Source organism: Ambystoma mexicanum, chromosome 12, assembly GCF_040938575.1.
Source record: "Ambystoma mexicanum isolate Mex_15411 chromosome 12, UKY_AmexF1_1, whole genome shotgun sequence".
Classification (NCBI taxonomy): Eukaryota; Metazoa; Chordata; class Amphibia; order Caudata; family Ambystomatidae; genus Ambystoma; species Ambystoma mexicanum.
The window spans coordinates 1,202,469,622-1,202,487,189 of NC_090936.1; the positions used below are offsets into that span (position 1 = coordinate 1,202,469,622).

A 17,568-nucleotide genomic window follows, 5' to 3' on the forward strand; every position below is an offset into this window, starting at 1 on the left:
CCAGAAATACACATTTTTTGTTATTCCTATTCTTTCTGATTTAGGGTCACTGATGAAAGTGTTACACTTGTGGAATACCTGTTTGTTCATTTTTTTTTTTTTTTTTTTTAAGAGGCCTGAACAAGAAAGACAGCCACTCCAGAAGCAAAGAGCCACATGAAACTGGCCACAGCCCAGGAAGTAGTGTTTAAAAAAAAAGAAAAACGTTTTTTTGAAAGTTCTTTTTAGGGCTAGCAAGGGAGACCAGAGGGGTGGCAAGGGAGACAACAGGGGTCACAGTTGCGACCCCTGGCGACCCCGAAATGACATCCCTGTACTGACACCTTGCTTCTAATAGGAATCCACTATCCACACTATGGTATGTGTAGCTTTCTCCCTCCTACCAATAAGTCTGCTCTATCCATGCTTGAGCACGTTTGCATTCTGTGAGGCAGCAAATGTGATTTCTCTGTCTATTCTGGGTTACATGTACCTTTTACAGACAGTCCTGCATTAATACTACAGGCTCCATACCTTCCTGGATTCTAATGATAAAAAGTTTCCTGTATCTATGCTAGAACAGAAGTAACCTCCTCGTAGACTGATAATGTTGGCCTTCAAATGGTACTTGTTTATCAGTCTGATTAGAGCAAGAATGAAGACGGTAAGGGGACTTAAAAGGAGTAAACCTCCTTATTGTTAATGCTGTGAGGAAGCATATCAACCTGTGGGTTGTGAATGCGGCAGGGAGGGGGCGGGGCAGATATTCTTGATCACTTAATTCCTTTATTTTGCTGGAGGGGGGCCCCAAAGATGTCTGTGCCCAGGGCCTCAAAAGTGCTTAAGATGGCCCTGAGGGTGGGTCATTACCACACTCGAGGCCCCCACCCCTGTGAGGTCCTGACAAGCCACTCCTACAGGAAGTGGCACCGCTTTGGGTGTTTCAGTGGGAAAGACAAATGACAGCCGTTCAAGTACAGTATGTCGTAACCAATCTATTGGTAGCTTATCTGCTAGCTGCTGGTTCTGAACTCTCGTTTATGTTATTTTTGTAACTGCACAAGGGAGGAGAGGGGGGTGTTCCTGGTCTCACTCCCACTCGGAAGTAGAAGAGCAGGGGCAACAGGAGGACACGTTGCAGTTCCCCTTCACACACGAGGCACAACCCCCTCCCCCAGCTGTAAGGGAGGGTCCCAGAGCCATGTTGCCTACAGCAGCCCCACTCGCCCCTCCTCTCCCCCCATCACCTCCCACAATTGTCAGTGGAGGAGTTGAATACACTGATGACCAACGGTAAAGACTTCCTCTCTGTCAGCCTCCCCTCTGCCCCGCTCCATTCGGCGCCTCCCACAATTGTCAGCAGAGGAATTGAATACACCACCATTCGAGTGCCCGATGTACATCCAAAGACGCCTTTGGATGGGGAAAGAGCAGGCAAGTTTGGAGATTGAGTAACACATGTCTTGTGACGTTGTTGACAATCAGGAGCTCATGTACATGGGTGCCTCGCAGACTAGTGTACGAGGGTAGCATAGGATGCTCACAGTCGCTACGTCAACACTTATCCCATAGGCCTACCGATCCTACAGAGCAGGAGGGGCATCATGTACAAGATGTGGAAGGAGCCCGTGTAAACGGTCATCCCTAGGGGTCCGACCATGTTGTACCCCAGCTACGTGTTCGAAGCATAATTTCCAGACACTCCAGAGATGCATTCTCTGCCTCCCTGTTTCCCTGAGAACACCTCTGTGGCAACAGAAGAGGCCAATCCATCTGATCCTTTGGACATGCGAGTATAATGGGGCCCTCAAGAGGTTTGTTGTCAGTTCCTACATACCTTGGGTATCCTACACAGTCTCCCCTAAAAGCGTTCCGGCTGCTTATCCCTCCCCCGGAGGAGGAATCGGACTGTGACGCCATCCTGCAGATCCTGTAGAAGATGATGGTGGTCTGCTCTGATATCTCACATGGCCTCTTCAGAGCTGTCCCTCATCCAGAATGTTTCCAGAGGTCCCAGCAAGGCGACACTTCTGGTTAAGTACTTGGAAGGGAGAGGCATTGCAGCGGGTAGTACTGCTTGGCGCCCATTACTAGGCCAACTCCTTTTTGGTTCCAAAACAGGGAATTGGTTAAAGAGGCTCAAGTTGGGGCAAGGCTCTTCACCACTGTTGTAACTGAGCCCTGAGCCCCCATAGAGGAGGCAACAGACACTTGTCCAGAGGAACAAGGCAGTCATCTGCAGATTCTCAGATCGGCTTGCAGCCCTCTGCATCCTCTTGCCCCTCAGCGGCCATTAAGAGAAGGAGGCATGTATGGACATTTACTTCAATGAAGGAGGATAGGGTATCTGACGTCTGGGACAGTTACCGCATATGTTCATTTCATTAGACCCACCCCACATTCCGGACTAATATGTAATTACTCCTTGGCTGAGGGGTCAGTGAATAAGACAGCCCTGTGGGCGAGCATCCAGGACTGGATTTCCAAGGGAGCTGTGATGCCAGTTACACAACCAGGACACCGAACATGTTCCTAGAAAAGAAACCCCATAGAGCATTGAGACCTATTTTTGGCTTGAAGAGGATGAATGTGTTTGCCCAGACACCTCCCTTCAAGATGGAGACCATCCAGTCCATCACTCCAATGTTGATCCCAGGTACGTCCTCACAGTGGTCTTCCTGGAGGATGCTTATTCGCATGTCCCTACCCATTCAGAGCACTAGCGAGTTCTGCAGCAGGAGGAGCCAAATTTGTATTTCAGGTGTGCCTGAAGTCAGCGCTGAGAATGTTCTCCAAGGTCCTGCCCCCTCTAGTGGGGATTCTGTGTCAGAAGTGAATTGCCTTACAACCAAACCTGAACGATTGGCCGATTAAGGACACATTAAGGCATCGGGCCACCAGCGTCACATCCTTCACCTGCTTCACTATTTCAAGATGTGGCTGGTTCCTCAATATCCAGAAATCAACCTTGTTGTTGACCCAGAACCAGCTGTTTGTTGGAGGCCTGTTCAATATAGATGCATAACGCTTCTCTCCCTTCTGCCTGAGGAAACAAGCCGAGGGTGAGCTTCTCCTCACTTCTTTACTCAGACTGAGCTCTTGCACTCCAGTGGTTGACTGTGCAGAGGGATCTGGCAGTCACTGTCTCCTTAAGGTATCATCTAAAGCCTTTGATAAACCCTCTCACTTGCCAGGAAGGTGGAATGGTGGGCTGCAGACTGCAACCTTCTGACTAGCTTCCAGTTGACTCCTCCCGAACCCCTCATTCCCATGACTAATGCCAACAAGTTGGGCTTGGGTGTTGTCTGCAATGAGTTCTCCTTACAAGGGAGGTGGCCAGCTTCAGCCAACAATGCCCAAGTGGAAGGAACTGATTAGAGAGGCACTTCAGGGAGTCCCATCATTGTTCGCAAGGAGAAAGGGGTCAACTGACAGGGAGGGTCATGGTCCTCCTTCATCCATTTATTTATTTATGCATTTTTAAAAGGCTCACACAGCCCGCGGGCATCGAGGCGCTGTTACAGGAATTGTTTTTATTTTTAGTTGCGTATTTATAATGCACTTAAATACCCAGAGGTTTCAAAGCGCTGACCCGGGGATCGAACCTGTGTTGCTTCATGTTGTCTTGCCTCCAAGGCGAGCACGTTGCCGCTGAGCTATCCTCTTCATTATCCATGAAGAGGCTTCCCTGATAATGGACCGGACAGAGGTAAAACATTGCTCTTTATAATGGGCCTCTTCATCACCAAGGCGGACATGCTTGTTAGGAAAGATTTCTCTTAGGTGCAATGTTTCCTCCATGTGTGAACCTCCCAAAAGTTTTGCTTTTGTTTGGCTTACCTAACCTGACCTTTTCCAGTGGAGCACAGCCTTCAGCTGCGCCACTCTGGGCTTTTGCTCCTTTGTAATGGGGAAACTGAAACGTCCTTCAGGCTGTCAGTAGTGAGAAACTATGTTTGCCTTAGTCTTCGACTATGTTGCCACTTCTTGGTAACTTTTTATCTATGTGCCAAGTACCTTACTGTACCTCCCATAGGGGTCCTTTTGTTTTATGGCCCTAGCCTCCTTCTAAGGATTTTTTGGGTGTTTGTACAAGTGCGCATAGGATGAACTGTTGGCAGCAGTTTACTTTAAAGTATGTTTACTTTGTTTTTATGGACCATAACACGTTTGGACCAAGACTGTGGCCAGTTCCTAAAATGGCCGTTCCACAAAGTCTTTTATTCTGTCCTTTGGCCATTTTGTCCATTTGCCTTCCCCCAGGTTGAGAGACCTGGGTATTCCTTATTTGGGCATGCAGCCTCCCGCTAAAACTGCATCTTCCATGGGCTCCTGCATGTCACAGGTGCTAGTGCCCAGGGAGAGGGTTGGGTCCCAATCCACACTACTGGTGCCAGTATGTGTGGTAGGCCTGACATCCTGGCACCACTGTGGGCCACGACTGGCCCACGTCTGGCGTGCATGCAAAAGAGCAGGTCTTCCATTGTTTATCCTAGATTTGGGCGTGAAACTAATCAAATTCCAGGTGATTGATAATCAGTTAGCCAGTATACTACATAGAAACTGCGCTTCTTCTAATTCCATTTTGCATGCTAAACCGTATCATCCTAAAGCTATGAAAGACAACATCCCCGATGGAGAATTTTTGTGAGCCAGACATAATTGCTCTTTGCAAAGCGATTTTAATTTGGAAGCCAAAACTATTGGTGACTGTTTTTTTAGCAACAAGCTATTCTCGAAGTGTAATTGAAAGAGCACATTGAAGGGCCAGAAATCAAAAAAGAAATGATCTTTTTAAACCATGGGACAAAAGAGTAGATGATGCACCCATTACATCTATAATGAGATTTAATAATCAATCTGGTACTATTAGTATTGTTTTGCAGGTATTATTGTGGATTCCATGGTTCAGGCAAATTTGAGTCCAGCTGACCCAATGGTTTCCATACCCTGTACCAGTGCTAAAGGTGCCCCAAGTGTGCCTTATACCATCTTTACCCCTAAAATACTTATGACTGGTGCGAAAACCATTCAAACTCCCCAGTGCAAAAAATCCAAAAACCTCCCGGCTGCTAAGAAAAATGGCACAGCCCAAACAAAGAGCTTTCTCCGCCGTGTTGCTCTACCCAAAAAAAGTGCTCTCATTGCATCATCTGCAGTTGCAAAAAAATACCATCAAATGGCCTTGATACGCACTCCCGTTTCCACTCTACAAGAATTAAATACTATGCCTGCCTACGCCCCACTTGATGCATTGGCTGAACTGGCAGAAGGCATGGACTGTCAAGCCGAGGCTGCCACTCTCATGCCCACACCCATGCCTAGAGCTGATGATGCCTCAAGCGGTCTAGCTGCGAGCCTGCCTTTGGATTTCCATCGACAGGAGATTCGTCGTGCTGTTGATGCGTATATGTCCGGCCAGATTGGTATGGCACAAAAAATCGCCACTCAAACTGAGGCTCTGTCATCTAAGCACCCCTTAAGTGCAAACAATCCATCTTTACTGAATACTGGTTTGAGTTTAACTAAAGCAGTTACCCCCATAGTTTGCCCATTGGTGTCAGGTGCAAAACTGATGCCTCAAACTCAATTACGGGGTACTACTAGTGCTGTTGGACGGTCACTCCTGGCTGAAATTGCCCCTGAACTTCTTGAATTGCTACAGGCTGTTTGCCAAAAAGAGTCCAAGCCCAGTGTAGTGCCTGCAATGGCTCTAATAAATAGGGGCTCAGAGCCTGCGGCCCACAAACCTGCAACTAAGCCTATGGCCAAGTGTCCTGCTAATTTTAGCTTATTGCTCAGTTGTAGGCCATACCCGAGCCCTCAATATGTCCTAAATCGTAACTCCATTCTGAGCATTTTTTCTGATGTGCCATCTCTAGAAGATATTAGCTCATACGACTTGGCTCTGGTTGACTTTTGCACCATTTCGAAAACGAATGTTGTGCGAATTTGGATGGATTCACGTATCGTCCAGAACGCTATTTGGGCGGCTCAAAAACAATTGCATGATTTAGGATTTGAGGTCTCATTGGAAGTTACTGACCTAGGTGCTCCAAATCAGCAGCAATTAGTCCCCCATGTCAACCACAAAAATCATGTTTATGAGCTGCAAGGTGAAAGATTTTGGCAGATTCCTCTAAAACAGCATTAGCTAGGTCAAGCTGCTGAGCTATGTAATTTTTCTACTATTAGTTGGAATACGAGGGGTCACTCTAAGCTCTTGAATATTGATCTTAGTTCTCTAGCTAACTATAAGCTAGTTTTACTTCAGGAAACTTGGTTGACCACTGATCCCATTTGGGACGCCCATGATGTGATCTCTCTAGCGGCCAATAAAGGTTTGAGTGGCAGACCATTTGGTGGGCTTCTAACTGCAATACAGGCAGATAATAACGCTAGTATCTATCCGTGGGCCTCACCTAATGCCTTTATTGAAATGACAAGACTTAAATTATCCACAACATTATATGCCATTATTAACCTTTACTGGAATCCAGTGGGGATTACGGTTGAATGCTTCTTGAAGGCCTTAAATGATATGCTGACCGTAATCCTTTTGGATAGATCGGCTCAAAAACTTTTTATTGCAGGAGACTTTAATCTGGATTGCATTAATTCAACTAAACAAAGTAATTCCATTTGTATAAAACAATGGGAACAATTTAGTAAACATCACAATCTCACAAGGCTGAACGGAGCTTTCCATTCCGACATCCCTCCATCCTCAACATGGTCCCGGGGCTCATTGGCATCTATCATTGATTATATGTATACGAATGTGTCCCTGTTCCATGATGTTGTGGATTTCAAAATTGTGCATTCAGAGCTGAGTGATCACAAACAACTTACAGCTGTCTGGCAGTATAGTAGCAGTTGTAATATGCATAGAGACAGAATGTTGCAAAGTCAATTTTGTGTGAACAATGCTGGTAATAGACTGCGATGGACTGAGAAGTCAGTTGAGGCCTTTCATTTCTATTTGACACAGGCAGTAGCTGCTACAGCCCTCACTGCTAACTCCCCAAATGTTTGCTACTCTGCTATGCTACAAGTGTTTTGGTCTCAAGTCCCTAGTTTCTCATCAAAACATTCTATCTGTGTTCAATTTTCGCATGTCTTTGATTTAGAAATTAGAGATCGCAAGCGCCTATTCAGACAACAGAAGAGAAATTTACTGAATCTTCCAGCTAATATTCGCCATAAACATCTCTCCAACCTTAAAACAAAGTATAGAAATTGGGTGAAGGCAAGGCGTGCGAAGCTTTACCACACTGATAGTCAGCTACTTTTGGCTGCTGTCCAATGTAAGAATATCTCTAAAACCTGGTCTTATCTTAATCAAGTGGCTTCTGGCTCTCAAACAATAATCCAAGCAAATGAAGTCTCAGAGCATGCCTGGATTGCTTATTTCTCTAATCTTTATAAACTGCCTGTTAATGACTCATTTCTAGACAGTTCTCATTCTTTTTCTAGATTTCATCTAGAATTTGATCTTGAAGATATTCTTTTGTATATCAAGAAAGCAAGCAATTCAGGCGCATGTGGTCCAGATGGTTTGTCCAACAAGATGTTCAAAGCCTATCCACAAGTGTGGAGCCGTATTCTGTTCACCATCTTTAGTCTCATCTTGAAGTCTCAAAAATTACCGTCGTCCTGGACTCATTCTATTATTGTTCCTATTTATAAAAAAGGAGATAGGAAAGAGCCGTGCAGTTATCGACCTATTGCACTATTAGATGCGCCAGGAAAAATCTTTTCTCGACTGATTTTAAGAGACTTCAAGAAGTGGATTTCGCAGGTCCATCTTAATGACCCATTTCAATCAGGCTTTGTGACTGGCTTGGGTACCATCCCTAATATCATCACGCTACAAATGCTCCTTTCTGATCACGCAGCCCAAAGGCAGACTTTGTATCTAGCCTTTGTTGATTTCCAGGTAGTGTTTAACTCAATTGATCGATCACTATTACAGCATAAGCTGATCAAGCATAATTGTCCATCCTCTCTATTATCCCTAATCATTCTACTACACTCCAATACTACCATGCAGGTTCGACTTAATTTGAGTGGTGATCTGACCTCGAAATTTCAAACATTTAGAGGGCTGAAACAAGGTTGTATTTTGGCGTCATCCATTTTTAACTTTTTCATTTACGACTTGGGCGTAACTCTGAGTCAAATTGTGAGTGACTCACCTTGATTAGGCCGGCATAATGTTCCTTATTTGTTTTATGCCGATGATTTGATTCTTTTTTCAAAAACCCATACAGGTCTTCAGAAACTTTTGCATGGCCTTGAAACATACGTAGATACGAACCATTTGACAATTAATACTAATAAAACCCAAATAATGGTTTGTAAGAGGCATGAAAAGTGCAAAGTTAAAACTTTTTGTTGCCGATTACACAATGTTCCATTAGAACAGGTACCCAACTATAAGTATTTGGGCACTCTTATAGTGGATACTTTACCAAGCATTGACCCTGGCATATAGATCCAGAGCAAATTACGGTCTTTAATTGCGCCAGCAAAGATACTTATGGCCAAATTTGGCAAATTCACGTGTAAACATATTCTCACCTTCTTTCTTCAGAAGGTGACGCCAATCTTGACCTATGGGTCTGAGGCTCGCAGTCCTAAACCTGTGGAGTGGTGGGATAGAATTGAATCCTTGTTTTGGAAACAAGTACTACAATTGCCCGCTTGCACACCTTTACCATTGATTCGATTTGAATTGGGATCTCTCTCAATGTTCTCATTCGTAATTTGGAAATATTGTGCCTTTTTCCGTAAATGTCTATTGTCTTTAGAGCGATCAGACATTTTGGGAAAGGTGGCCTGTCATCTTTTAGAGCAAAATCAGGCTTTTTCAAAACAATGGTGCATCTTTACTATGAATGCACTGGCTGATGCCTCAGTTGATTTAGAGTTACTTTTGAACAATGAAGCTCGTGCCAAAATGAAAGTCCAGCAACATGATTGGATTCTGACCCAAAATAAATGTCTCAACTACAAGGATTTTGATCGAGCGCTATTTGGGCACAAGCAATGTAGAACAATGTCTGACTATTTGGCCAAATTTCCTTGTTCAAAGACTCGTCAGAAGTTTCTCCGTTTTCGGTTGAACCTTTGGCCGACATTAGATGTTTAGGCTCGCAGAAATCAAATTATGCAATCAGAAAATGTATGTCGCTTTTGTAAGAATGTTGACAAAAAAGAAACGTTGGAGCATTGTTTAGTGTTTTGTACAAATTTAACCACTATTCGACAAAAATGCTTTGGAAATTTCTTTGAAGACCAAAATGCACATATTAATAAGAACTTGTGGCATTGTATCTTTTCATCAACTGCCTTAAGAACCAAAATAGCAATTGTACGATTTTTGGATGAAATATTTAGTGTATACCCATAGTTAGCGTAATTGAGTTAAACTAAATTTAAATTTTAACTGTAGTGAATGAACAAACTGCAAATCTGTTTTTATGAATTGTAGTGTTTTGATATTGTGATACCTCTTGATATGTGAAAGGTTGATTTTATTAACCATATAAATAAAAAAATTAAAAAAATAAAAAAATTAGAGAAATATGATCTAACATTAGTCTATTCTCGAGTGAAAAAGATCACTGTAGAATACCAGGGGACTATCATAAGGTCCCTTTTTCTAAGGCTCCCATCTTGGAAGATAGTATAGAACCTAGCATGCTAGTAAAACAGAATTCTGAGTCCAATTGGCTTTCCACTTTGCAAAGATCTAACAGTTTCTATAAGAGTTTCTATAAGTGTAAAATGTGCCAATTTCCTTTAGTGTGGCTGATCATTTGTGTGTGTGTGTATATATATATATATATATATATACATATATATATATTACTGTGTCCATGCAAACCTGCCTACACTTGCTCTACCATAGGACCTTTAAAGTTCAGTATTCTTCAACATTATACAGCAATGAGGAAATAAGTTATCATTTAACCACACATTTTAATGAACTACATGGAAGATATGCTACTAAAATGAGATTTTTAGCAACAGCAAATGTCCATGAACATGTCTGTAGAGAGCATACATTATGCCAGATTGAATCAAGATTAATTAGAACATTGGATACTATGAAGCTTACTGGACACAATGGAGATGGAGAGTTACATTTCTTTCTTGATGAACCAGTCAGAGTATGTATTGTTTCAGCTGTTACATTTGGTAAAGTGGAATAACATAACTGGGCTAACAGTATATGATACAGCATTTTCGATTTATATTTTCTGACCTATAGTTATGTACACACTCTCCTTTTTCTTTTTAGGATATAGTGGTTAATATATTTGTTCTGCCTTTGAATATGTATATATTGTGTAATCAGAAGTTTATAAGATTAATTGAATGCCCACTGAGGGTCAATTGTTCACCTTTTTGTTTTTGTACTTTTTCCTATTACATTATCTTGAATAATGCTCATTATACAAAATGAATTTGTGTTGACTGTTCTCTTTTAGGCACAAAACTAAACCTATGAATTTGTTGCAAATTAATTGCTGGCTAATTGATAGATTTCATATATTATTCTGCACTTACACTTTGCCGCATGAATTGCAATGTATAATATGTTTTGCGCATTGTACAATCTTTTTTTATTTTATTTTTTATTTCGACATATGGTTTATTACAGACCTTTGTCAACATTGCACATTTCCTTTCAAATCACATATCCTTTTCAAACTTACATTTTCCATTTTAAAACAAACCAAGAAATGACACGCAAAGTCAACCTAAAAATTATGAAACGCCTCCTTAGGAAACTTGATCAAGGTAAAGGCAAGGGAAAATGTTCTCGCAAGAGCAAAACCGCCCACCAAGCATCCGCAGTAAATGCTTTTTTCAACGGGTCACGACCTGCAGCATTTCAAGCTGGTACAAAACAGGGTCACATGTTTTAAAGATTTAGCCACTCCTTTAACTTCACAAAATCTACAGCTGGGATCTTTATCCTGTTGGTTATAAAGCGACAAAACTTCATTAGTTGGGTAGCCATTTAATCTAAATCTCAAAAAGGGTGCTCTAAAATTAGGGCATGGAAACTTTGTCAGATATTTTGGGAGTTAATTGTACGACTTAGTTTTGTATTTCAGGGCATCTTATAATAGCAGGTTGGATTTAGCTTTGAGCATTGACATCCAATCCTGCTGCCACAGTTGTTTTTGTTTTTACTCTTTCTGGGTTTGTGGCTAAAATGTAGTTATCAACCCCCAAGGACTCTAAAATCTCACAGCACCTTGTTCCCCAATAGCTCATTAAACTCTGCTTGCCCAAAGTCAGTTCCTCGCTTAAAATGTGATATGAAAGAGGGATATCCAGCATGCTGCATTTGCGATAATGTTTTCCCAAATTACTCCTGCTTGCAAGGTTTTCAAGCCCAGCTCATACCTAATTATCCTTGTTGAGATTCTCCGCAGCAATCTTACGATTGCTCTTCATAATAAACCCTCAAAAACATTCCATAGTTTCAACGCAGTACATAAGAACGCCTTTGCCGCATTGATGGAAGTTGGGACTAATTTTGATTTATAAAAATTCAAAACCCGGGAGAACAAAACATTTCCAGTATTTCCCACGCATCACCCTTCCTTCCGCTATGAAATTCTTTAATCTCATTTCCGAGCGGCATCACAGATGCTTGGACTTAAACAAGAGCCCAAATACATGGTGTGTGGGATTTCTGATAGAAAGTGCCAGCCCTAAATGCCATCTAAAGGATTTTTTTGGTTTGTTTCCAAGGGTGTCTAGAATCAAAATATCTGTTTTAGCAGAATGTATCTCTGGTCGGTTTCCCTTCATATATATCTGTAACAATTGTAATGGGCAATGTAAGCCTACGGGAGTCTGGTCGATCAAAACCAGATCATCCGCATAAAGCAACCAGCCTAGCTCCTGATAGCCAATCTTTGGTGGAAAAGATCTGGATAGACTTCAGAGTTTTAGCCAAGTCAGACAAAAACAGATTACAAAGAGTCGGTGCCAGTGGACACCCCTGCTTCAAGCCTTTAAATGTGGGGATCTCTTTAGTTAACGCCCCCTGCTTGTTCAGCCATGTTCGAACCTTAGTGGAGCTATATAAAGCCTTCATAGCATCAAGCAGATCTAAAGGGCATTCCCACGCTTTTAGTTTTGACCATAGAATGTCTCTGTCAACACTATTGATTGCCTTCTTCAGGTCGATGAAGGCTACATCTATCTCTGTCTGTTGTTTATATCCTTTCCACTTTAGCAGGTTCAGGAGGAATAAATTAAGATCTGTTCCGACCCCTTTCAAGAATCCAGATTGACGCGAGTCCGTTCTATTCACCAACTTTATCCACTTCTGTAAATTAAGCAGAATAACTGAGGCATACAATTATCCCAGCACATCCAGGAGGGAAATAGGGTGGTAGTTCGAAGGATCCGCCCTGTTGCCCCTCTTGAATATCGGGACTACTATTGCCGATTTCCACATAACAGGAATTGCACCTAGGTCATTTACCCGGTTAAATATGGCGGCCACCAATGGAATCCACAATTCTTTAGCCTGCTTGATCATTGCATAAGTAAGACCGTCTGGGCCTGGGGCTCCCGGTACATTCAGGCAGACTCTCTTTGTGATTCATCACTCCTGATACATTAGCCTTTTTAATCAGGCATTCCAGATCCAGCATATCAAAGGGGATCACCCAAGGCCTGTCAGTCCGACGTGATGTCAATGGCAAAAATGGGTCTATTTGGGCCAAAAAGCGCTCCATAAAATTTGGCCCGCTCGAGTTCTGTAACCCCATTGATCAGAAGCGCTGATTGGGAAGAAGATCGATCATTAATCAAAGCAGATTTGCCTAGAGCCCTTGTTCATGATTAATTTTAACATGTTTTCTGAGTCATTCTGAAACATTTGCACCCTCTAATAGAGCAACCAATTCTTATATTTCTGTTCCCGTTATTTGACTTATTCAAGTTCCTGGTTTTTCCCACGTTGATTAATCGTACAAATCTCTTTCCTCAGATTTAGTTTTTCTCATGCTATATTCTGATCAAACATATGCTTTGGGGTGAAATTCGGTTTGGGCCTTTTCGCGTCTTTTACCACAAAGTTCAGTAGAAGACGAGCATAATCAATAGCTAAGTGGTCGTTTGGCATCTTTTGCTGAAGACCCTGTGTAAAGCAGACCATTGCTGCTTGGTCCATACACAAACAATTTCTGCCTGATGAAATTCCCAGCCTAAAATTCCACTTGTCTTTTAGTTGCCTCAAACCCAAAGCACATACTAGTTTTAGGAGGGCATGATCACTGCTCCCCTTCTCCAAAACCTCCATAGTTTGGATTTTTTCTATCAAAGTATATGAGGCACTGAAATAGTCCAAAACCTTTGAGTGCATTCCATTCGACCAAGTCGAGGAGCTATGTGAATCACTTGGAATTTACCCATTTAGCATATGCAGACCTCTCACTCGCATGGCCTCATACCACTTTTGTGCTCTAGAAAGGCCCTTAGAAAAGTCCATGTATCACAAAGAGAAAAAGGAATAATGGCAGAGGATATAGTGAGGGTGAATGCCGAAGCTCCTTCCTTGGGTAATCCAAGGGTGGAACCCATGGGGAGATCGATCTCCAGCCTGGATACCTTATTTCCAATGTTTCATGGGATAAAGAAAAGGAAGTTGGCGAATGGGATTTAAAGACCCCTTCACAGAATAAAAAATCTAAATACATATTCCAAACCAAAACACATAAAATCCAACAGAGCCAAAAACTTGGTTCGTAATTTATCTTCTACATTGGCTTTCACCAAATTAACCCAAGAGAGTAAAACTAATGTTAATACCTTTTGAGGCTGCCTTTGGAATTGATGGGTATTCGAAAACGAGAGGTGGCATCGGTAGCTTTAAAGATTAGAAAGTGTTCGGAGTGTTTCCTTTGTGGAGTCCCTTGCTGTGGAGTCTTTCTTTGCTGTTGGTCATGGAAGGTGGACGTAACTCTTCAAAATCTACATCTCAAAATCTCATCAAATCATTTATTACATTGCCACAGTCCAGAGTGGATAATGAAGCAGCGACTGTGGCGTATGTCCAGAAGAAACCGCAGGATACATTAGAAGCCGAGCAAGTGGATGAATTAAATCTAAAAGATCCTGCAGGAAAAAAGAGCCTGAGAGTAAAGGATCTACCCCTGTGGATTTTACCCTACCGGAAGGGCCTTTAAATTCTGATCCAGCCAAAGCAGTGGTCTGCCGGGGCCCAAAGCAATCTCAGAGATATCAGAGGATTTTATCGACTTGACTGGCTGCGTCATCATGCTGCACCCAAAAAAAAGCGCTTTCACTACTGACTAAACCAAGAATGAAAATTGACAAATTAACATCTGAGGTCATACAGCATTTTGCCTTTCTTGGAGCCTGCGCCCAATACCAAAACCTCTTAGTCCAGACTCGGCGGTCGAAGTAGCAATATCAGGTAGCAGGTTTCAATGAAGTATAAAATCGCTCTTCTTACCCCTCGTTTGTAGCTGGGCTTCCCTGTGTTGGCTCCTTCCCCCAGAGAACACAAGGAACACTCCCGACACACTGTGACGCTCCGTGTTCGGAGATGAGATTTTGAAGAGATACGTCCACCTTCCATGACCAACAGCAAAGAAAGACTCCACCACGTGTTGCACTGCAAGGGACTCCACATGGGGGACACTCCCAACAATCAGTATCCGGAGATGAGATTTTGAAGAGTTACGTCCACCTTCCATGACCAACAGCAAAGAAAGACTCCACAGCAAGGGACTCCACAAAGGAAACACTCCGAACACTTCCTTTTTAAAATAAGCTAGATATTTGGTAATAATGTAACCATGGTGCCTCATTGCATTTTGCAATTATTTATATATGCCTTTCGTACTTCCAAGATGGCACTCTGTATGGATGAGTTTTTTCGTAGTTTTCTGAATTAGTTTCTATGACTAGCTTTTGTCATTGAAAGAAAGTAGAATGTTGTTTCCTTTAAATATGTGGGACCTGCTCACATTGTTGTTCTTGCAGGAAGAAATGCAATAAGGATGGAATGCGTGGAAATTAATGTTTTTATAGGTTTTTTTTCCTCGTTGTCCATGGTTTTATTATGAATCAATGTGAAGGATAATCTTATATCTTTCCATGTGAAATGCACTTTTTGGCACTGATGCACTTTCAAGAAAGAGCGTGTTATATACTTTTAGTATTAGCGGCAAAGCAAATATTACATGTCTGGAAATCAAGAAAGAAACCAAGTGTGGAGGAGTGGTTATTGGATGTGCAAACCTTGTCGAACGATGAGAAAGTTATGTTATCCAGACAGGGAAGAGAGGGTCATTACTCTCGGATTTTGGACCTTTTAATGATTTACACTGTTAGAAAGCACAGTGTCAGATATTCGATTGTCAGATGCTTTGGTGGGGGGTGTCTTTATGGAGGTTTGGAGCTGTGGGTTGTGCGTTATATTGTTTTGTCTTGTTTGATGTGTGTTATGGATTAATTACATGATTGTAAAATAGTGCTCTGCATTGGTTGTTCTATATTTTTATTAATTTTACCAGATTTTGTATTATTCCTAGTAATGTTATGAATTTTGCAATCTGATTGTAATGTTAAGTTACGGTGATGGAACAGTTGTTCTGTTTTAAACAATAAATAAAATGATTAAAAAAAAAAGAAAGAGCGTGTGCTTGGGTAATTTATTGACCGCTGCAATTTCGGTTTGAAGTGTTTGACACAATTGTGTTGTCCTTTGTTGGTTTTGAAATTGAAATGTTCACAGGAAGGCTTTAAATGTGACCTGGAGGCACTGCTACATTAAAGAGGCTGAGCTTCTTAAAAGCAACGGTTGGGTAAGGAGATTAATATATTTACTATATATATAGTTAAGGTGAAATCTAAGCAAAATTAACTTAAGCCAACATTCTATTGCTAATAACCTTTGACTCGCTAGACAGATCTGGCTGAAATGTGGCAATTTTTGCTAAACAATGGCCTAGCCTGTGCCCTCCCAAATTTGGGTTATCTATCAAACAACAACAAAGCTATGGTGGGTTTAAAAAGGCTTGGAAAAAAACCTTTCACCTGAAATGTGAACGTAGAGAAATCCATTTTAGCCAAGTCACACATGCCACAACACCACCTTGTAACCATCGCTGGAAGCTCACCTCCTGTTCAGAGACACGTCAGCAAAGCACTGTCGGGGTCCAAATTAGCTCAAATGCAAGCCTTTTGCCCCAGAAAATTGCCTTTGTCTTACAAGGCTGTGCTACTTTATGCATAGCTTAATCTACCCCGGGCAGCTGGATCACCAACCTGTGGGTCATCAAGCCCACAGTGTGCATGTGAGACTGGTGAGGGGGACGGTGCACGTGCATGGAAAGGAAGAGTGGACAGATTGAGAGGAAAGGTAAGAAGGCAGTGGGTAGAGAACACAAACAGAGGCAGAGGAGGAGGGTGAGGGCTCAGCAATAGCTAGAAAGGAGGATAAGGATGGAGTAGATTTTTGGGACAGGAAAGAAAGGTGGTGAAATGGAAAATAGGGCCACATACAGATAAACAGTTTTCTCTAATATTCTGTTAAGGGTTTGTTTTAAAATGATGCATAATCTTTAAACATCTTTGAGACCACTCCGTGAGAGGAATTTTTACGGAACAAACTCGTATGTCCCTAAAACTGCATGGCCCTCATTACGACCCTGGCGGAAAGGGGTTTACGCCGGCGTAAACCATGGCGCCCCTTTCCGCCTGAGTACGAGTTCCCTTAGCGCCATGGTGATTTTAACGCCTGCTTTTAGCAGGCGTTAAAATCCATGGCGCTAAGGGACCTTGTTGTTAATTACGCCACCGTAATTTACGGTGGCGTAATTAACGCCTTCCCCACTCCCATTATACCCTATGGGGCAAAAATGGGAATGGGGAAGGGTAAATGGGGATTGGGGACTTACCGCCCCGCCAAGGTCGGAATGGGGCGGTAAGTCCGCCAACCACCATGGCGGAGTTGGCAGCTTAGCGCCATGGACCATGGTGCAAATAGCACCATGGTTCTCCGCCAAGGTCGTAATGAGGGCCCATGAATTTAAAAAGGATAAATGGAGAGAGTAACTAACATAATGAGACCTTACACCGAAGGATTATTAAACAATGCTCGCAGGCGCAATAGTTTTGTTAAATTGCATTTCTCTTTGATTCGCTTTGGTAGTGCAAGATTGCACAGGTGGATATTTCACCAAAGTGGCAAGCTCCCCTTGCTGTGTGTGTGATGTGTGTGCGAAAGAGAGATGTGTGTGGGTGTTTAAACAAATGGTTAATAGTCTCTCCTCTGAACACGATGGCCAGCCCCCCTCACCTTGTCTATACTCCCCAGACGGGGTGCCGTGTTCCAGAGGGAAGAACGAGCGGTATGTCAGTGTATTGTTCACCACTGCATGGCACCAGACACGGCAACACGTACCAATGCGCATTCAAGCATCCAATCCCCTCCACCCCACCACATCCAGGTCCCCATGTACTAGACTTGGGATAATCACATTGAACTTGCATCAGTTTGTTCTGTTTATGGCCTCC

At 42.5% G+C, this 17,568-nt stretch overlaps 1 protein-coding gene across 7 annotated transcripts in view; it reads right to left on the minus strand.

Annotated features, from left to right (window-relative positions):
- Nucleotides 1-17,568, minus strand: part of SLC16A7 (solute carrier family 16 member 7) — a 504,734-nt gene that overhangs the window by 429,021 nt on the left and 58,145 nt on the right. The gene's annotated exons all lie outside the window — the stretch shown is intronic.